Genomic DNA, 13,695 nt, shown 5'->3' with positions numbered 1-13,695 from the left:
ATATGCCACAAAAGAATCTTAAAAGTTAATACATCTTACAGAACAGGAAATATGGTCTCCGTTTTTCCAGTCCCATCATCTTTGATTGAACTGTATGTGTGTATGTATGTGGGTGTGTATGTGGGTGTGTATGCTCATGCATGCATGCGCACTTAATTTGTTCAAAATTATTTGGCTCAGATATTGAGTTCAACATTAGTTACCAATTTCAGGCCTTTAGTTCAATGTATATTCATTTTGACAACTTTGCTAATCTAACATGAATAGACTAGAGGTGGGCCCAAAGGAGCTGGCATACTATATTTACTCTCTTTTCCACAAAGTGATCCTACTACTCTGAATCCAGCCATATGGCCCAATTTCTTTCAATCCCTGAGATCCTGGCTTCCGATGAGAGGGGAGAATAGTCTCCCTTTTCTCATTCCATACAGCACATTAACCCCTGGAGAAAAATTATTGAAAATGTCGGTCTGGGACTCATAACCACTCTGCTGAAAGTAGAGTGGAAAGGTTAAAAGGGATTCAACGTACAATATCACTCAACAGTTATTGTTTTCTTTCACATGAAAGAAATATGAAAACACAGGACATGAGTGCATTTTAACAGAATGACTTAAAACAGGATGTAGTAACTTAATTTATACTCTGCACAATCTATCGAGAAGCTGATTATTAAACCTCAACACCACAAAAAGCAGTTTACGGGATTGCTGATTAGGTAATACACATTGCGCCGGGGTTCTGCACTGTCTCACTCAAAGTTCATGTTTTCTAGCCAGCCAGGGCGAGAGCTTGGTTTCTTTCTCTCGGTTGTCATCTTCTCCAAGAGAGAAAATCTCCTGGCCCCCAACCAGCTTTATTCGGTGGGCCCTCGATGTCTAGAGTTCTTGAGCATCTGAGCTCAAGCCTCTACGTATACACCCGGAAGTGGATGCTCGATCGCCTATTCAAGGAAATGAGATTTCATTGCTGTTGCTCAGCCGTTTTTCGGTCACATCCAATTCTTCGTGACCTCATTTGGGGTTTTCTTAGAAGAGATACTGCAGTGGTTTGCCATTTCCTTCTCCAGTTCATTTTACAGATGAGGAAACTGAGGCGAATAGGGTTAAATGACTTGCCTATAGTCACACAGCTGGTAAATGTCTGAGGCTGGATTTGAAGTCACATCTTCCTGGCTCCAGGCCCATCACTCTATCTACTGCACCACCTAGCTGCCTATTCAATCAAAGGAAATACAAAGAAAAAAAAGCTGCTAGAGGCCCAGGTGCAAGTTTGCCTGTAGACAGCCTCTACTCTAGCTATTGCATGGAAGTTACCTCCATGTTTCTGGGTTCAGAGACCCAGCCTGTCTCTGATTCCTCACTGAAAACATTAGACTTACATGATACCACTAGGAGGGTGGAAAGAAGAGAAGATTGGCTTCCTGCTGGATGTCCTTTTAACATAAATCATTCTAGACCCCTCCCATTGGCATGGGGTGAGAAAAAATTAAAGGATCGCTGTGGGGTTTCTGTATCATAACAAAGCAATATGTCCTTTCAGCACTGGGCCACCATGTAGTCAGAGGCAAGCAATAAGTTTGTCATCTTGGAAAAGCCCAAGAATTGAGTAACCACGTTCCTGAAGTACATGAAAATTTCTAGAGGAACTCTGGGAACCCATATCATAGAAAGGCCCCTATAGTCTACTGCAACCCCCCTGAACACTAATGTAGAAACCAATGAAAGAATTTTCTTAATCAATCTGCTGAGCTCATACAAAGGTTTGGCTTCTGGGGAGATTCTGATAGTATCTTCCTACAAAGTATATAAGTATGCCCCTTTAGGGCCTCAAAAAGAATGGTTCTCAGTACTTAGGGATGAATTGGTTATCTTTTCTTTGTTACTAGAAATGGTTCAATGTGTGTGTTAGGGGGAGGAGGGATTAAATCAAGTCAACAAGTATTTATTAAACACCTATTATTGGCCAGGCTCCATGACAAACATTGGAGACACAAACACACACACACACACACACACACACACACACACACACACACACGAGGCAAAAACAGCCCCTACCCTCAAGGAGCAGGAGATTAAATAAGTAATGTACAAAAACAAAAGACAATGATAAAATTATAAAATAATGATATTAGATGGCATTCCTATAGCACTTTATGGATGACAAAGAAATTGGCACAGATTAACTCTTTCCATCATCACAACCATACCGTGAAGAGAATCAAAAGATTTATGTGCCTTAGGCAAGGTCTGAAATGTCTGCCCTCTGTGTGTTACCACTTAGTGGAGTCTTTGTGCTTTCCTGGTTAAACCTGAGTCTTGACTTACCACAGAAATATATGCCATGTAGAATGGAATTATTTGGCATTGAAATGTGTATATTTCTTAAAAAAAAAAAAAAGCATTAAAGTATTCCTTGTTGTGTTTCATTGATGGCCACAACACTTGGTTACAGTCTACATTGCCTATCTCCTAGCTCTGGTTTTGTCTGTGTTAAGTATTATCATTTCTATTTTGCAAATGAGGAAACTGAAGCTCAGAGAGGTTAACTAACTCATCCAAGTTCACACAATTAGTAATTGTGGAGCCTAGAGTTGAACTCAGGTCTTTCTGACTTCCTATTTAGTGCTCTTCCCCCTACAAAAGTCATAGGAGTGCAGTCTTGTTCACATCATCAACCTTAGGCTGAATTTTGATGCTACTGAATATAGACTTAGCCTCAGTGGTTCCAATAATGTAGACTGAGCCTCATAATATTTTATGTGTCAAGCTAATTGGAAATGTGGATCCAAGTGTTCCCCTTTTGTGATTACTTATATTCAGTTATATTCCTAGACCCTTTGATCCAAGGAGCGTCCCAACTGAGAAAGTTAGAGACACTGATTTGCTAGCCAGTGTTTATGATTTTGGACAAAACCACAGTTGTTTCTATCCTTCCCTATCCCTATGACCTTGAGCCCCAGAGCATATTAGAGGAATGGCTAAAGCCCTGGACTAGGAGAGAGGAAGACCCTGAATTCAGATTTTACCTCTGCCACTTACTGGCTACGTGACCCCGGGCAAGTCACTTGGACTTTTTGTATCTCATTTTTCTTGCCTGTAAAATGGGGAGCAGGGGAGAGATTGTACTTAATTTCCTCTAAGTTTCCTGCCAGATATAAATCTATGGTGCTATATTCTTTATAGCAAAGCTGCCCCTATTATAAGCCAAGGTGGTATGTGAATTATCTGGGACAAATCAAATTTATTAAATGTACTGGTTTAAACAATAAACCTTACAAATGTTTACATCTTTAAAGAACTTTTAATAGGTCATTGTGTCATAATAATCACTTATTTTACACAATTCATCACTGAGTCCATGAGGTTTTGCCAGATATCATCTAATTCTTTGCTTCAAAACCACACTTTAAGGAAGTTGGATATTAAGTGTGCCTTTGACAAACACTCTATTTTTCCAAGTCTAGCCTAGATTACATCCAGTACATTTCCAATGGGATTTAACCCAAGTGAATTCCAAGGTCATGGAAGTATGTTCATATCCATCTCTTAGCCTTTCATGACATATATGAAAGGTTACATTGCAGCATTCCATCTCCATTTGGGGATTTCTTTAATTCTAGAACAATTCTTCATATAACAATTTATTTATGAAAATTCATCATCCTTTCAAGGGCACAAGAATACAGGCCTGCCAGAAAGAAAAAAAATCCCTTAACATTTTTGAATGGATGTTTTGTAAAATAAATTTTTATAAAATAAAACATCCAGATCTTACAGAATGATCAGTAAAAATTGTCCTTTTTCAATTTCCAATACTCCAATAATTCACTTGTCATATCTATGACCAGCATTTTTTATTTTAGCAATTGCTAACAGCTTTTTAAAAAATTATCTTTTATTCTTCCAACCTTAAGAAGCCTATGCTAAACTATAGAGGAATTATTAACAACCCTTCCATTCTGTCACTCAGTCAATAAACATTTATTAAGCACCTACTTACTGTGTTCCAGGAATTCTACTAAGCACTCGGGATACAAAAAAGGCAAAAGCAAGTCCCTCATCAATTGGGGAATGGCTGAACAAGTTGTGGTATATGATTGTGATGGAATACTACTGTGCTATAAGAAATGATGAGCTCAATGATCTTAGAAAAACATGGAAAGACTTTCACAAAATAATAAAGAGCAAAATGAGCAAAACCAAGAGAACATTGAATAGAGTAAAAGTAATAGTGTTTTAAGAACAACTTTGAGCGAATAAAGCTATTTTGACTATTATTAATACCAAATTAACTATAAGGGAAATATGAAGAAAGACACTATCTGCATCTAGAGAAAATAAATAGGAGTCATAGAATAATTTTATGTTTTTGTATATATGTATACATATATGTGTATATGCCTAATACATATATAATATATACGTGTGTGTATATATAATATATACAAAATATATGCATACATGCATACATGCATACCTTTGTCTAATGGTAGCCATCTCCAGGGCAGGGTAAGGGGAAAGAGTAGGGAAGAAAAAAAAGAAAAAAGAAATGTATATGATAACTTTATTATATATTTAAAAGGAATAGCAAGTTGTACATAATAGATTTGCAGTTTCATGTGCAATTATCTTTTTTTTAAATTAAACTATGTTATGGGAATGCTTGTTTTATTCCATAAATTTTTTAAAAAGTCCCTGATCTAAAGGAACTTACAATCTACTGAGGGAGACAGCATGCAAGCAACAATGTACAAACAAGTTGTATAGAGGATCAATTAAAAATAATCAAAAGGGGAAAGGCACCGTAATAAAGGGGGATCAAGAAAAGCTTCCTATAGAAGGTGACATTTTAGCTGGGGTTGGAAAGAAGCCAAGGAAGCCTGGAGGTAAAGATGAGGAGGGAGGGCATTCCAGAGACAGTCAATGAAAACGCCTGAAGTCTGGAGTGAAGTTTCCTATTAATGTAACAGCAAGAAGTAATTGTCATTGTATCACAGAGAGGTAAGGTATAAATGAAAGGATGGGGAGAAGTAGAGGGAAGGGAATATAAGTTAAAAGAAGACTGGAAAGTAGAGGATGGGCCAGGTTGTGAAGGACTTTGGATGGAGCCACTAGAATTTAATAAGTGGGGGGTGTAATGTGATCGGACATACATTTTAGAAAGATTACTTTGACAGCTGTATAGAAGATGGACTGGAGTGGGGAGAGATTTGTGGCGAGGAGATCGACCAGTAGGCAATGGGAATATTCCAGGCATGAGAGGATGACGACCTGAACCAGGTGACAGTGGCAGTGTCAGAGGAGAGAAGGAACATGGGCCAAAAATGCTACAAAGGCTCTGGCAACAGATTGGATGGGGCAGGGGGAACTAGAGAGAATGAAGTCAATGATGATGCCTAAGTTTCCAGCTTGGGTGACTGGGAAGTTAGTAACTTCAGAGAGAAAACAGTTTCAGTTGAATAATGAGTTCCGAAGCCAGACTAAAGCTGCCAGGTCCTTCTGAAAGGTCTTTACTTATTTACTGAGGATGAATTAGGCTGTTCTAAAGCAATAGTTTGTCAGTACTTGGTGTTATTTTTCATTTTTGATAACCCTAATTTGTGATCCTATTTCACCACGGGCTTGAATTCCCTGAAATATTTAACTTCCCTACACCAACAGCCACTGTGATGCCTCTTAACAGTTATTGAAATGTGCTCTTTAAAAAACTACAAGTTTGGCACACTTACTTGAGATGATCTCCATTCTGAATAACCAGGGAACTAAAAAAGCAACAAAAGGGAGCAATGAAATATGTTAGTATGTCATGAAATCTAGCACTGACAGAAAACTAACTGAAATTGAGGAAATAAATTCATTCTGATTTCATTGGGTTTTGGTCAGATATTCTGAGTCACTTTCCAATAGAAACACACATGACCAAATATCACCACAAAAGATAGCCATATTAAAAATTTTTGCTTGTTCAAGTGACTTGTGCACCACTGCATAAAACTCCAAACTTCTGACAGCTTGCTCAAAAGCCTCCAAAGGTTCCCCTTGCCTAAAGTCCATGGTTCTTAATCTGACATTCAGGGCCTTTCTCAATCTCTTTCCAATTTTCTCTCCACCCTTATCTGTCACTCATATCTTACAACAGTGATTCTCAAACTTTTTGGCATTGTTACTGTTTTACATTCTAAAAAGTTATTGAGGATGGCAAAGAACTTTTCTGTGTGCATTATATCTATCAATATTTATCACATTAGAAATTAAAACAGAAATTTAAAAAATATTTATTCATCTGAAAGTATCAATAATCAACCTGCTGTATCTTAGTATAAATAAAATAGTCTTGTGAAAAATAACTAGTTTCAAAACAAAAATTTTAGTGAGAGTAGTATAATTTTATGTACTTTTGCAAGTCTCTTTAGTGCCTAGCTTAAGAGAAGATAGCTGAATTCTCATTTCTGCTGCTGTATTCAACCTCTTGTGACTTTTTTTGTTTGTCTGAAGCATGTGGAAAAAAAATCTGTCTTCACAAAGATATGTAGTTGGAAAACGAGGGATAATTTAATGATCAAATTGCATCTTGGCATCATTTTGAAAATAGTTTTGACCTAATGGAACCCTAGGGGTCCTTGGACCATACTTTGAGAACTATTGTTTTATACCCTCATCTCCAGGCTAGCTGGTCTGTTCACTATCCCCCAAAATTCTGAGGCTAGTTGATGTTACTCCCTCCACATGAAATTCCCTTCACTTACCTCCATTGATCAAAATTCCACCCATCCTTCAAAACTCAGATCCAGTGTTACTGCATTGATATAGAATTAAAGTGAGGTTTCCTCCCTCTAAACTAATTGTCCATCCCATTTATATGGCACTTACAAACTGCCATGTTGTCTTCTCTTCTCTCCCTTAATACTTTCAAAAGTTTAAGGCAAGAACCATGTCTAATAAATCACACATTTTCATATCTCCCACAATACCTATCATAGTGGCTTGTGCATAGCAGGAGCTCATTCATGTTTGTTAAATGAATGAATTTTTGTTGTTTTCATATGGACTTGTGATTTCATAATCATAAAGGAAAATGTCAATGAGGAAACTTCTTTTGTCAACAGAGATAGGTCTCTGATATGAAACTCATAGTCTTAGAGAGTTAGTTACATAGGGCACTGAGAGGTTTAGCAACTTGTCCAGTGTCAGTGTATAAAGTCAGTAAGTGTCAGAAGTAGAAATTGAATCCAAGTCTCCCTGACTCCAAGATGAGCCCTCTAAACCACAATCCCATGCTCCCCCTCAAATGAATGATTTGCCAATAGCAAAATGTAGCCCCAGATTCATCTCCATCAGAATTGAAGAAGAGTTTATAGAGGCAACAGTGATATTTAGGTCGTAGCAGTTGGGGTAGGTGCAGCTAGGTGGTACAGTGGATAGAGTTGTGGGCCTGGAGTCAGGAAGACTTATCTTCATGAGTTCAAATCTGGCCTCAGACACTTAATAATTATATGTCCCAGGGCAAGTCACTTAATCCTGTTTGCCTCAATTTCCACATCTGAAAAATGAACTGGAGAAGAAAATGGCAAACCACTCCAATATCTTTGCCAAGAAAACACCAAATGGAGTTGTTCTCTATTAGTTTTATCCTATGTGTGAGTTAGGCCATCAACCCAAGAGGTGCTTTAAAAAAAATATTAAGCACTTCCTCACACTTTATATGGAGGCAGCTAGGTATCTTGGTGAGTAGAGCACTGAGTCTAGATTCAAAAAGACCTGAGATCAAATCTTACCTCAGTCACTTTCTAACTGTGTGGCCCTGGGCAACTCTTATTCCATTGGCCTTAATCCACCAGAGAAGGAAAAGACAAACCACTCCAGTATTTTTGCCAAGAAATCTCATGAACACTATAATCCATGGGGTCATGAATAGTTGGACATGACTGAACAATAACAACACTTTATATAGGAACTTCTATTTCTGGGGTCACTTTACTGAATGTTTTTATGGGGGGAAAACGTTCTTTCTCTAGAATGTTAAAAAAATGTTAAAAATTAACTGTTTGATAATGGTTGCAAATGTTGAAGCAAGATGAACAAATCCATTTCATTGTACATAATATTTACAGTGGCCTTTTGAAGAGAACACTAGAGTCTGTTCCTTTCCCTCCCAGTCTTCTTCTCCATCCTTTCCTTTTCCTTTCCCCCTCCTTCTCTTTCTATCTTCCTTTGAATGTAAACCATTATTTCCACTAATTTCATTCTCAGTAAGAATTGGCAATAATTTAAACTTTCCTTTCCCAATAGATGGAGTTTGAAAATATGGGGAAAACTTATGAGTCCATTTAGAAAACAAAACCTCCTATATATAGCCCATAGACTTTTGTTTCTTTCCTCAGCACCTTCTGATAAAGGATTATAAGATAGGCACACATTCACATGTCCAAGAGTGTTTTACTCGTAAAGCCTGTTTCAAAAGATTTAAAATGATAGAAATCTAGGAGACTTTCTTCCAAATATTTATAGAAAACGAAACATTTAATTCATCTTTAAAAACATGTTAAGGATGTTATATATCTAATTTATATGCGAATTTATTATGAACCTTTCAGTATCTGTTTTTGTTTTAATAGTAAATTGACTTAGGAAAATAGACTTTGCTCTTTTAAATAAACTTTAAAATGGTAAAAAAAAAATAGCATACTTGGCATTTACTTTCATCTTGTAAAGGATTAATTTCACAGCATTAAATGAGGAGGGGGTATTTACCATGCATTTCTGAGTTTTAAGGGTATATTGCAAGAAATACAATGAAGGTTACAAATTTTCAATATGGTTTGGTCTGGGAGTGGTAGTATGGCAGGAAGTTGAAACAAGTGGGATGTAAATTGTGATATAGTAAAATGGATTTTCACAGTAATAAGAATTATATTAATTAATACTAAAGGCATACAAAATAAGGGAGTGGTCAGGGTAAGGTGAGGCTAATCAGAGAACGTTAGTGACTTTTGGCCAGGGGGCCTGATTGTCCAGGAGTCGAAGTGCTAAGGTTAACACCCACCCATATACCTCACATACACCAGCATCCTGTCCAAGAAGAAATTATGTAAGTTAATGAAAATTTTAAAGTCCCTAGTGACCTCCTAGTCCACTCCTGAATTAACTCTGTACTAAATGTGTTTTTCAGAAAGAGGCACACCCATTTCCTAATTATGCAACCAAATACCCACAGACTTTGACTATGAATGAAAGAGCCCGGTTTAAATTCAGTTTGCAGCATACCACAAGCCCGATTTTAATGTACTGTATCAAATTCTATGACCTGTTACAGCTACTCCCAAAACTTACACACAGGAGTGCAGGTCTGATGTGTTTCTTCTGTTTTAGATTCCTCCCTTGGATATTTCCATGAGAGGCACTTTGGACAGCTCTGTTATGGTTATATATTTATTTAACAGCCTAGGGGCATCAATGAGTTTACCTCTGTGGAAGATTAAGTGGTTTTTGTCTCTGCCACATACCAAGATGAAGGAAATTAATTCAGGCACTGAGTTCTGCTGCATTCACTGCTCTGTCATTATAAAACTGTCTGATTGGTAAATGTAAGATGGGCAATTTAGAAGCCTGCTTTCATCACTCATCTGGTCATAAGGGATGGCTCATTAATGTGGGGGATGAACAGACCTCAGATATGGTCTAAATGCTGACACTTAAATTGATTCAAAATAAAGAGCTATAGTCTTTAGTGAAATTGGGAATGACTGAGTAGAACCTCCAAGTTTTAATAATTCAATTTATTTTTTGCTGTTGTTTCCAACTCCAACCTAACATCCAGGGATGGAGGAAGGCTTAGCAAAGTCTTCCCTTCTAACATTTTGAAGATGGAAAAATTTTAAATTTTCAAGTACATGTGCGCAATATAGATTCAGCTAAGTTACTTACCTCTATGATTCCCTGTTGCCCTTTTTTCCACCTGCACATTAGCTCATATAGGCTTCTTTTATTCCTCTCATGAATTTTTTTTATGCTTTCATCTCTGCCCCTCTACTAGAATCAGGAGCTTGCTCAGCAGCCACCAGCTGGTGGGATGGCTCAGCTAACAGCTATAATGCTGGACCAGGTTTCATTCCATCTATGTCAAAGTGTTTTGTAAGCTCTTAAGAACAAGAATTTAATTTCTTTTCCAAAAAGAGCTCATTTTCCCACATTTATTAAGCAAAACATATTTAGAGTATCCATTATTATCATTAATATTTCACTGTACTTTGGGGTCATTAGAGTACCATGGATAGAGTGGCTGGACAGTAATAACAGACATTTGCAGTTTGCAAAATATGGTAGATACATGATCTTATTTGATCCTCACAATAGTCTGTGAGGTAGGTTATAGATAAGGAAACTGAGGCTCAGAAAGAGAATGTGATCTGTCCAATGTCACACAACTAGTAAGGGTCTGAGAGACCATTTGAACTCAGATCTTCTTGTCTTAAATACACCACTCACAGTGCTCTGCTCCCTCCACAGACTTAATGGACAGTTCTATAGCATCTCAAAAGAATCCATGAAAATTCCAAAACAAGGTCACCTCCCAGCTAGGGGGAAGCCTGGGTCAAGAAAAGTTTTTTGCCATGTCTACAGAAGCTAAAACTATTCATTGTCTGCTTTAAGTACTATGCCATAAATCCACTTAAGAGAAGAGTCTGAGCACCCAAGCATATATTTGTGCTTGGGTAGGCTTCCTACCCAAATGACTTGTGTACCATTCTGTTTAACATTTTGGCTTCTAGGGAGGTAGAGGAAAACTTTCTGTTTAATTTTGTCTTACCTCACAAGGTAATTTTAAGGACTGCAGATGCTGTTGCAGGTATATTTTAAGAGTTTTGTACAACTGGGGAGGAAAAACTTTATGGGAATTTAAAATTATGATGCGGCTTCAAAAAAATTGGCCCTCTCAGGTCAAAAGAAGACATGATAGTTTCTCCTTGGCTGCCTATGATGAAAAAGGAAAATCCCAGCATCCAATTATATCATGAGAGCTTATCTATTTCCCAAAACGTTCAACAAACAAGTTTCTTTGGCTCACATGCCTGTCTTCTTCTAAACCACCACATGTTTAATGGCTGAAAAAATAAATATTTCTTTCATAAGAGGGGTCAGCATGAAAGGGTCAAAAGTGGAGCACCAATTCTTAGAAATTCAGAAATGGAATCAAACTCCAAGGATGAGTGAGAAGCTGGTTGGTGATAATATTGGAAAAGTTAACTAAATTAGGAAAGGACTCTACTATTCTCTTACAGGTAACCTAAAATCACTATTAGAAAAATGCAAATTATAACAACTCTAATCATCTATGTCACACTGATCAGGTTGGCAAAGATGACAAAAAAGGAAAAATTTAATTGGGAGAAGCTATGTAAAAACAGGAACATTAATGCACTATAGGAAGACTTATAAATTGGTCCAGCCATTCTGGAAAGTTTTTGTAACTATGCCCTAAAATTTATTAAACTGTGCATAGTCTTTGACCTGATGATAATATTACCAGGTCTATACCCAAAGAGGTAAAAGAAATAGGGTGGGAGAAATCCATATGTGCAAATATATTTATGGTAAATTTTTGTTGTGGCAAAGAAATGAAAATTAAAGGGTGTGCCCTTGTTACAAGCATTTTCTCTCATTGGAGAGTAGCAATGAGAGAGAGAAAAAATAGATTTTTAATTGAAAAAATAAAATGTAATTTTAAAAAAGAAGTAACCTGAAGCATGTGCAAGAAGGTTAAGAGCAATAGGAGAAAGGCATCATCATGAGAATCTCAGAACACAAATATCAAGAAATTTTTTCTATTATTTACAGGCTAAAACAAATCCATAAAAATGCTATGCAAATGTAATGTTTCATCCAAGGATAAATAATGACATTGGTCCTAATCTTATGTAGGCCACGTACCCTGCTTTTTGGAGACAGTTACTTATCCTGCTTGCTCCTTGCCACCACTACCCCCTCACTCTTTCTGTACCTAAGCACCACTTAGAACACTTCCTCTCATTTACTATAGATGAACTGGAGATTCCCTTGCAACACTGGAAACATGAATTTAACTCCATGAGGTGAAGTTATTCTCTTAGAGAAGGGAATTGACCTTGCCCCTTCCAGGGTTTAAAAAATAACTTTTCTGTTACTAAAAACATCAACAAAAAATATTAGATGTGGATTTAAGAGGTTTTGACTCATTTACTCCAAATTGCTTCCCATACTTAATTTGTATGTTAAAATTGTGAAAATCAAGTTATGTAAAATATATATTATTTGGCAAATTTCCAATAACTATATAAATATGAAATTAACATATTATTATGATTATTATATTGTTATAATATGGTTATTAGCATTAATCTCACACTTCTAAATGTTTTTAATGTAGTTTGGAGAGAAAAAGTCCTGGGACAAGCTGCTATCCTGTTATTATTATTTCGTATTTAATGTTGTATGGATTGTTGAGCAGGTGGATAGAATAATTGCTATTAGCAGTTTAATGAAAATATTGGGATGAAAGCACATCCTGTATAGGTTCATTAAAAACATCTTCAAAACAACTCCAGAGGCAGACAGGACAACAGGCCCCTCTACCCCATGACTATCTCACCCTGGGTTTTCACTCTTCCCTAGGTATGTTTTCACTTTGAAAATCACTCCCCTCTTGTGGTCCCTTCCTGTGATTGATTAGTTCCACCCAGAACATCTATTTTAAGTAACTTGCCCAGGTCAGTGATGTTCACTCCTTCATCCCTTTCCAAACTCTGTTCCTGATTCTCTGGACTTCTTTCTCCACCATGCCTCCACACAAATACCTGCTTCCTCCCTCTGCTCTTTTCAACTTCCTTTTGTGTGTTGTCTTCCCCCATCAGACTGTAAGCTCCTTGAAGTCAAGAACTGTCTTTCTTTTTGCTTACATTTGTGTTTCCAGTGCTTAGCTGGCACAGAGTGAGTTCTTGACTTGATATGCTTGTTGATATTTAAGGTGCAACTCTCTTTTTTAAATGAATACACTTTCTATAGTAGAAGAGGCAGAAGGAAAAGGATATATTATGCAGGCTAATATAGTTGCCCAATGACTATTTTGGAAACATATTCTTACTCACAAAGTATCTTAAAGGAAGGTTATTAGACATGACTGCAGTTTCAAGGAGTCACATTGGTACTAGTCTCATGTTATGATAAGATTAGAAGTTTCCTGCATTTTATAAAATTTTATGGGACTAAGAGAAAATCTCTTCTTTTTAATGTACTGACTTTGATCTGCATGTAAAAGAAAATCCCATTGGACCAGATTCTAATGTCATTCCACCAAAAAAAAAAAAATTCCCATTGAGACCAAATGAATTCCAGTCTAACTCTAAAGCAATTAAAGCTTATCAAAGGAATTATCCTATAGAGTTATTCTGGGAATAAGCCAGGCCCAATGGAACTAATGCAGGCAGATCAGGGCCTTCATGGCATCTCTAGGAATTTTCTTCTTGAGTTTTGTTCAATAGCTAAAGCTCTACAGGGTTCCAGTGGGCTACTTGTGTGTTGAAAGGACTCAGCTTGAAGAGATTCATTCCATCTTCAGCAATAGAAATATAATTGCCTCATTTCCAAATGAGCAATCACATACAAATTAAGAGAGTTAAAGCAGATTTTTAAAAATCTTTATAATGTAAGTTTAGGC

Source organism: Phascolarctos cinereus, unplaced genomic scaffold (genome assembly GCF_003287225.1).
Source record: "Phascolarctos cinereus isolate Bilbo 61053 unplaced genomic scaffold, phaCin_HiC Scaffold_4;HRSCAF=312, whole genome shotgun sequence".
Lineage (NCBI taxonomy): Eukaryota > Metazoa > Chordata > Mammalia > Diprotodontia > Phascolarctidae > Phascolarctos > Phascolarctos cinereus.
Note: the sequence above shows the minus strand (reverse complement) of the source record.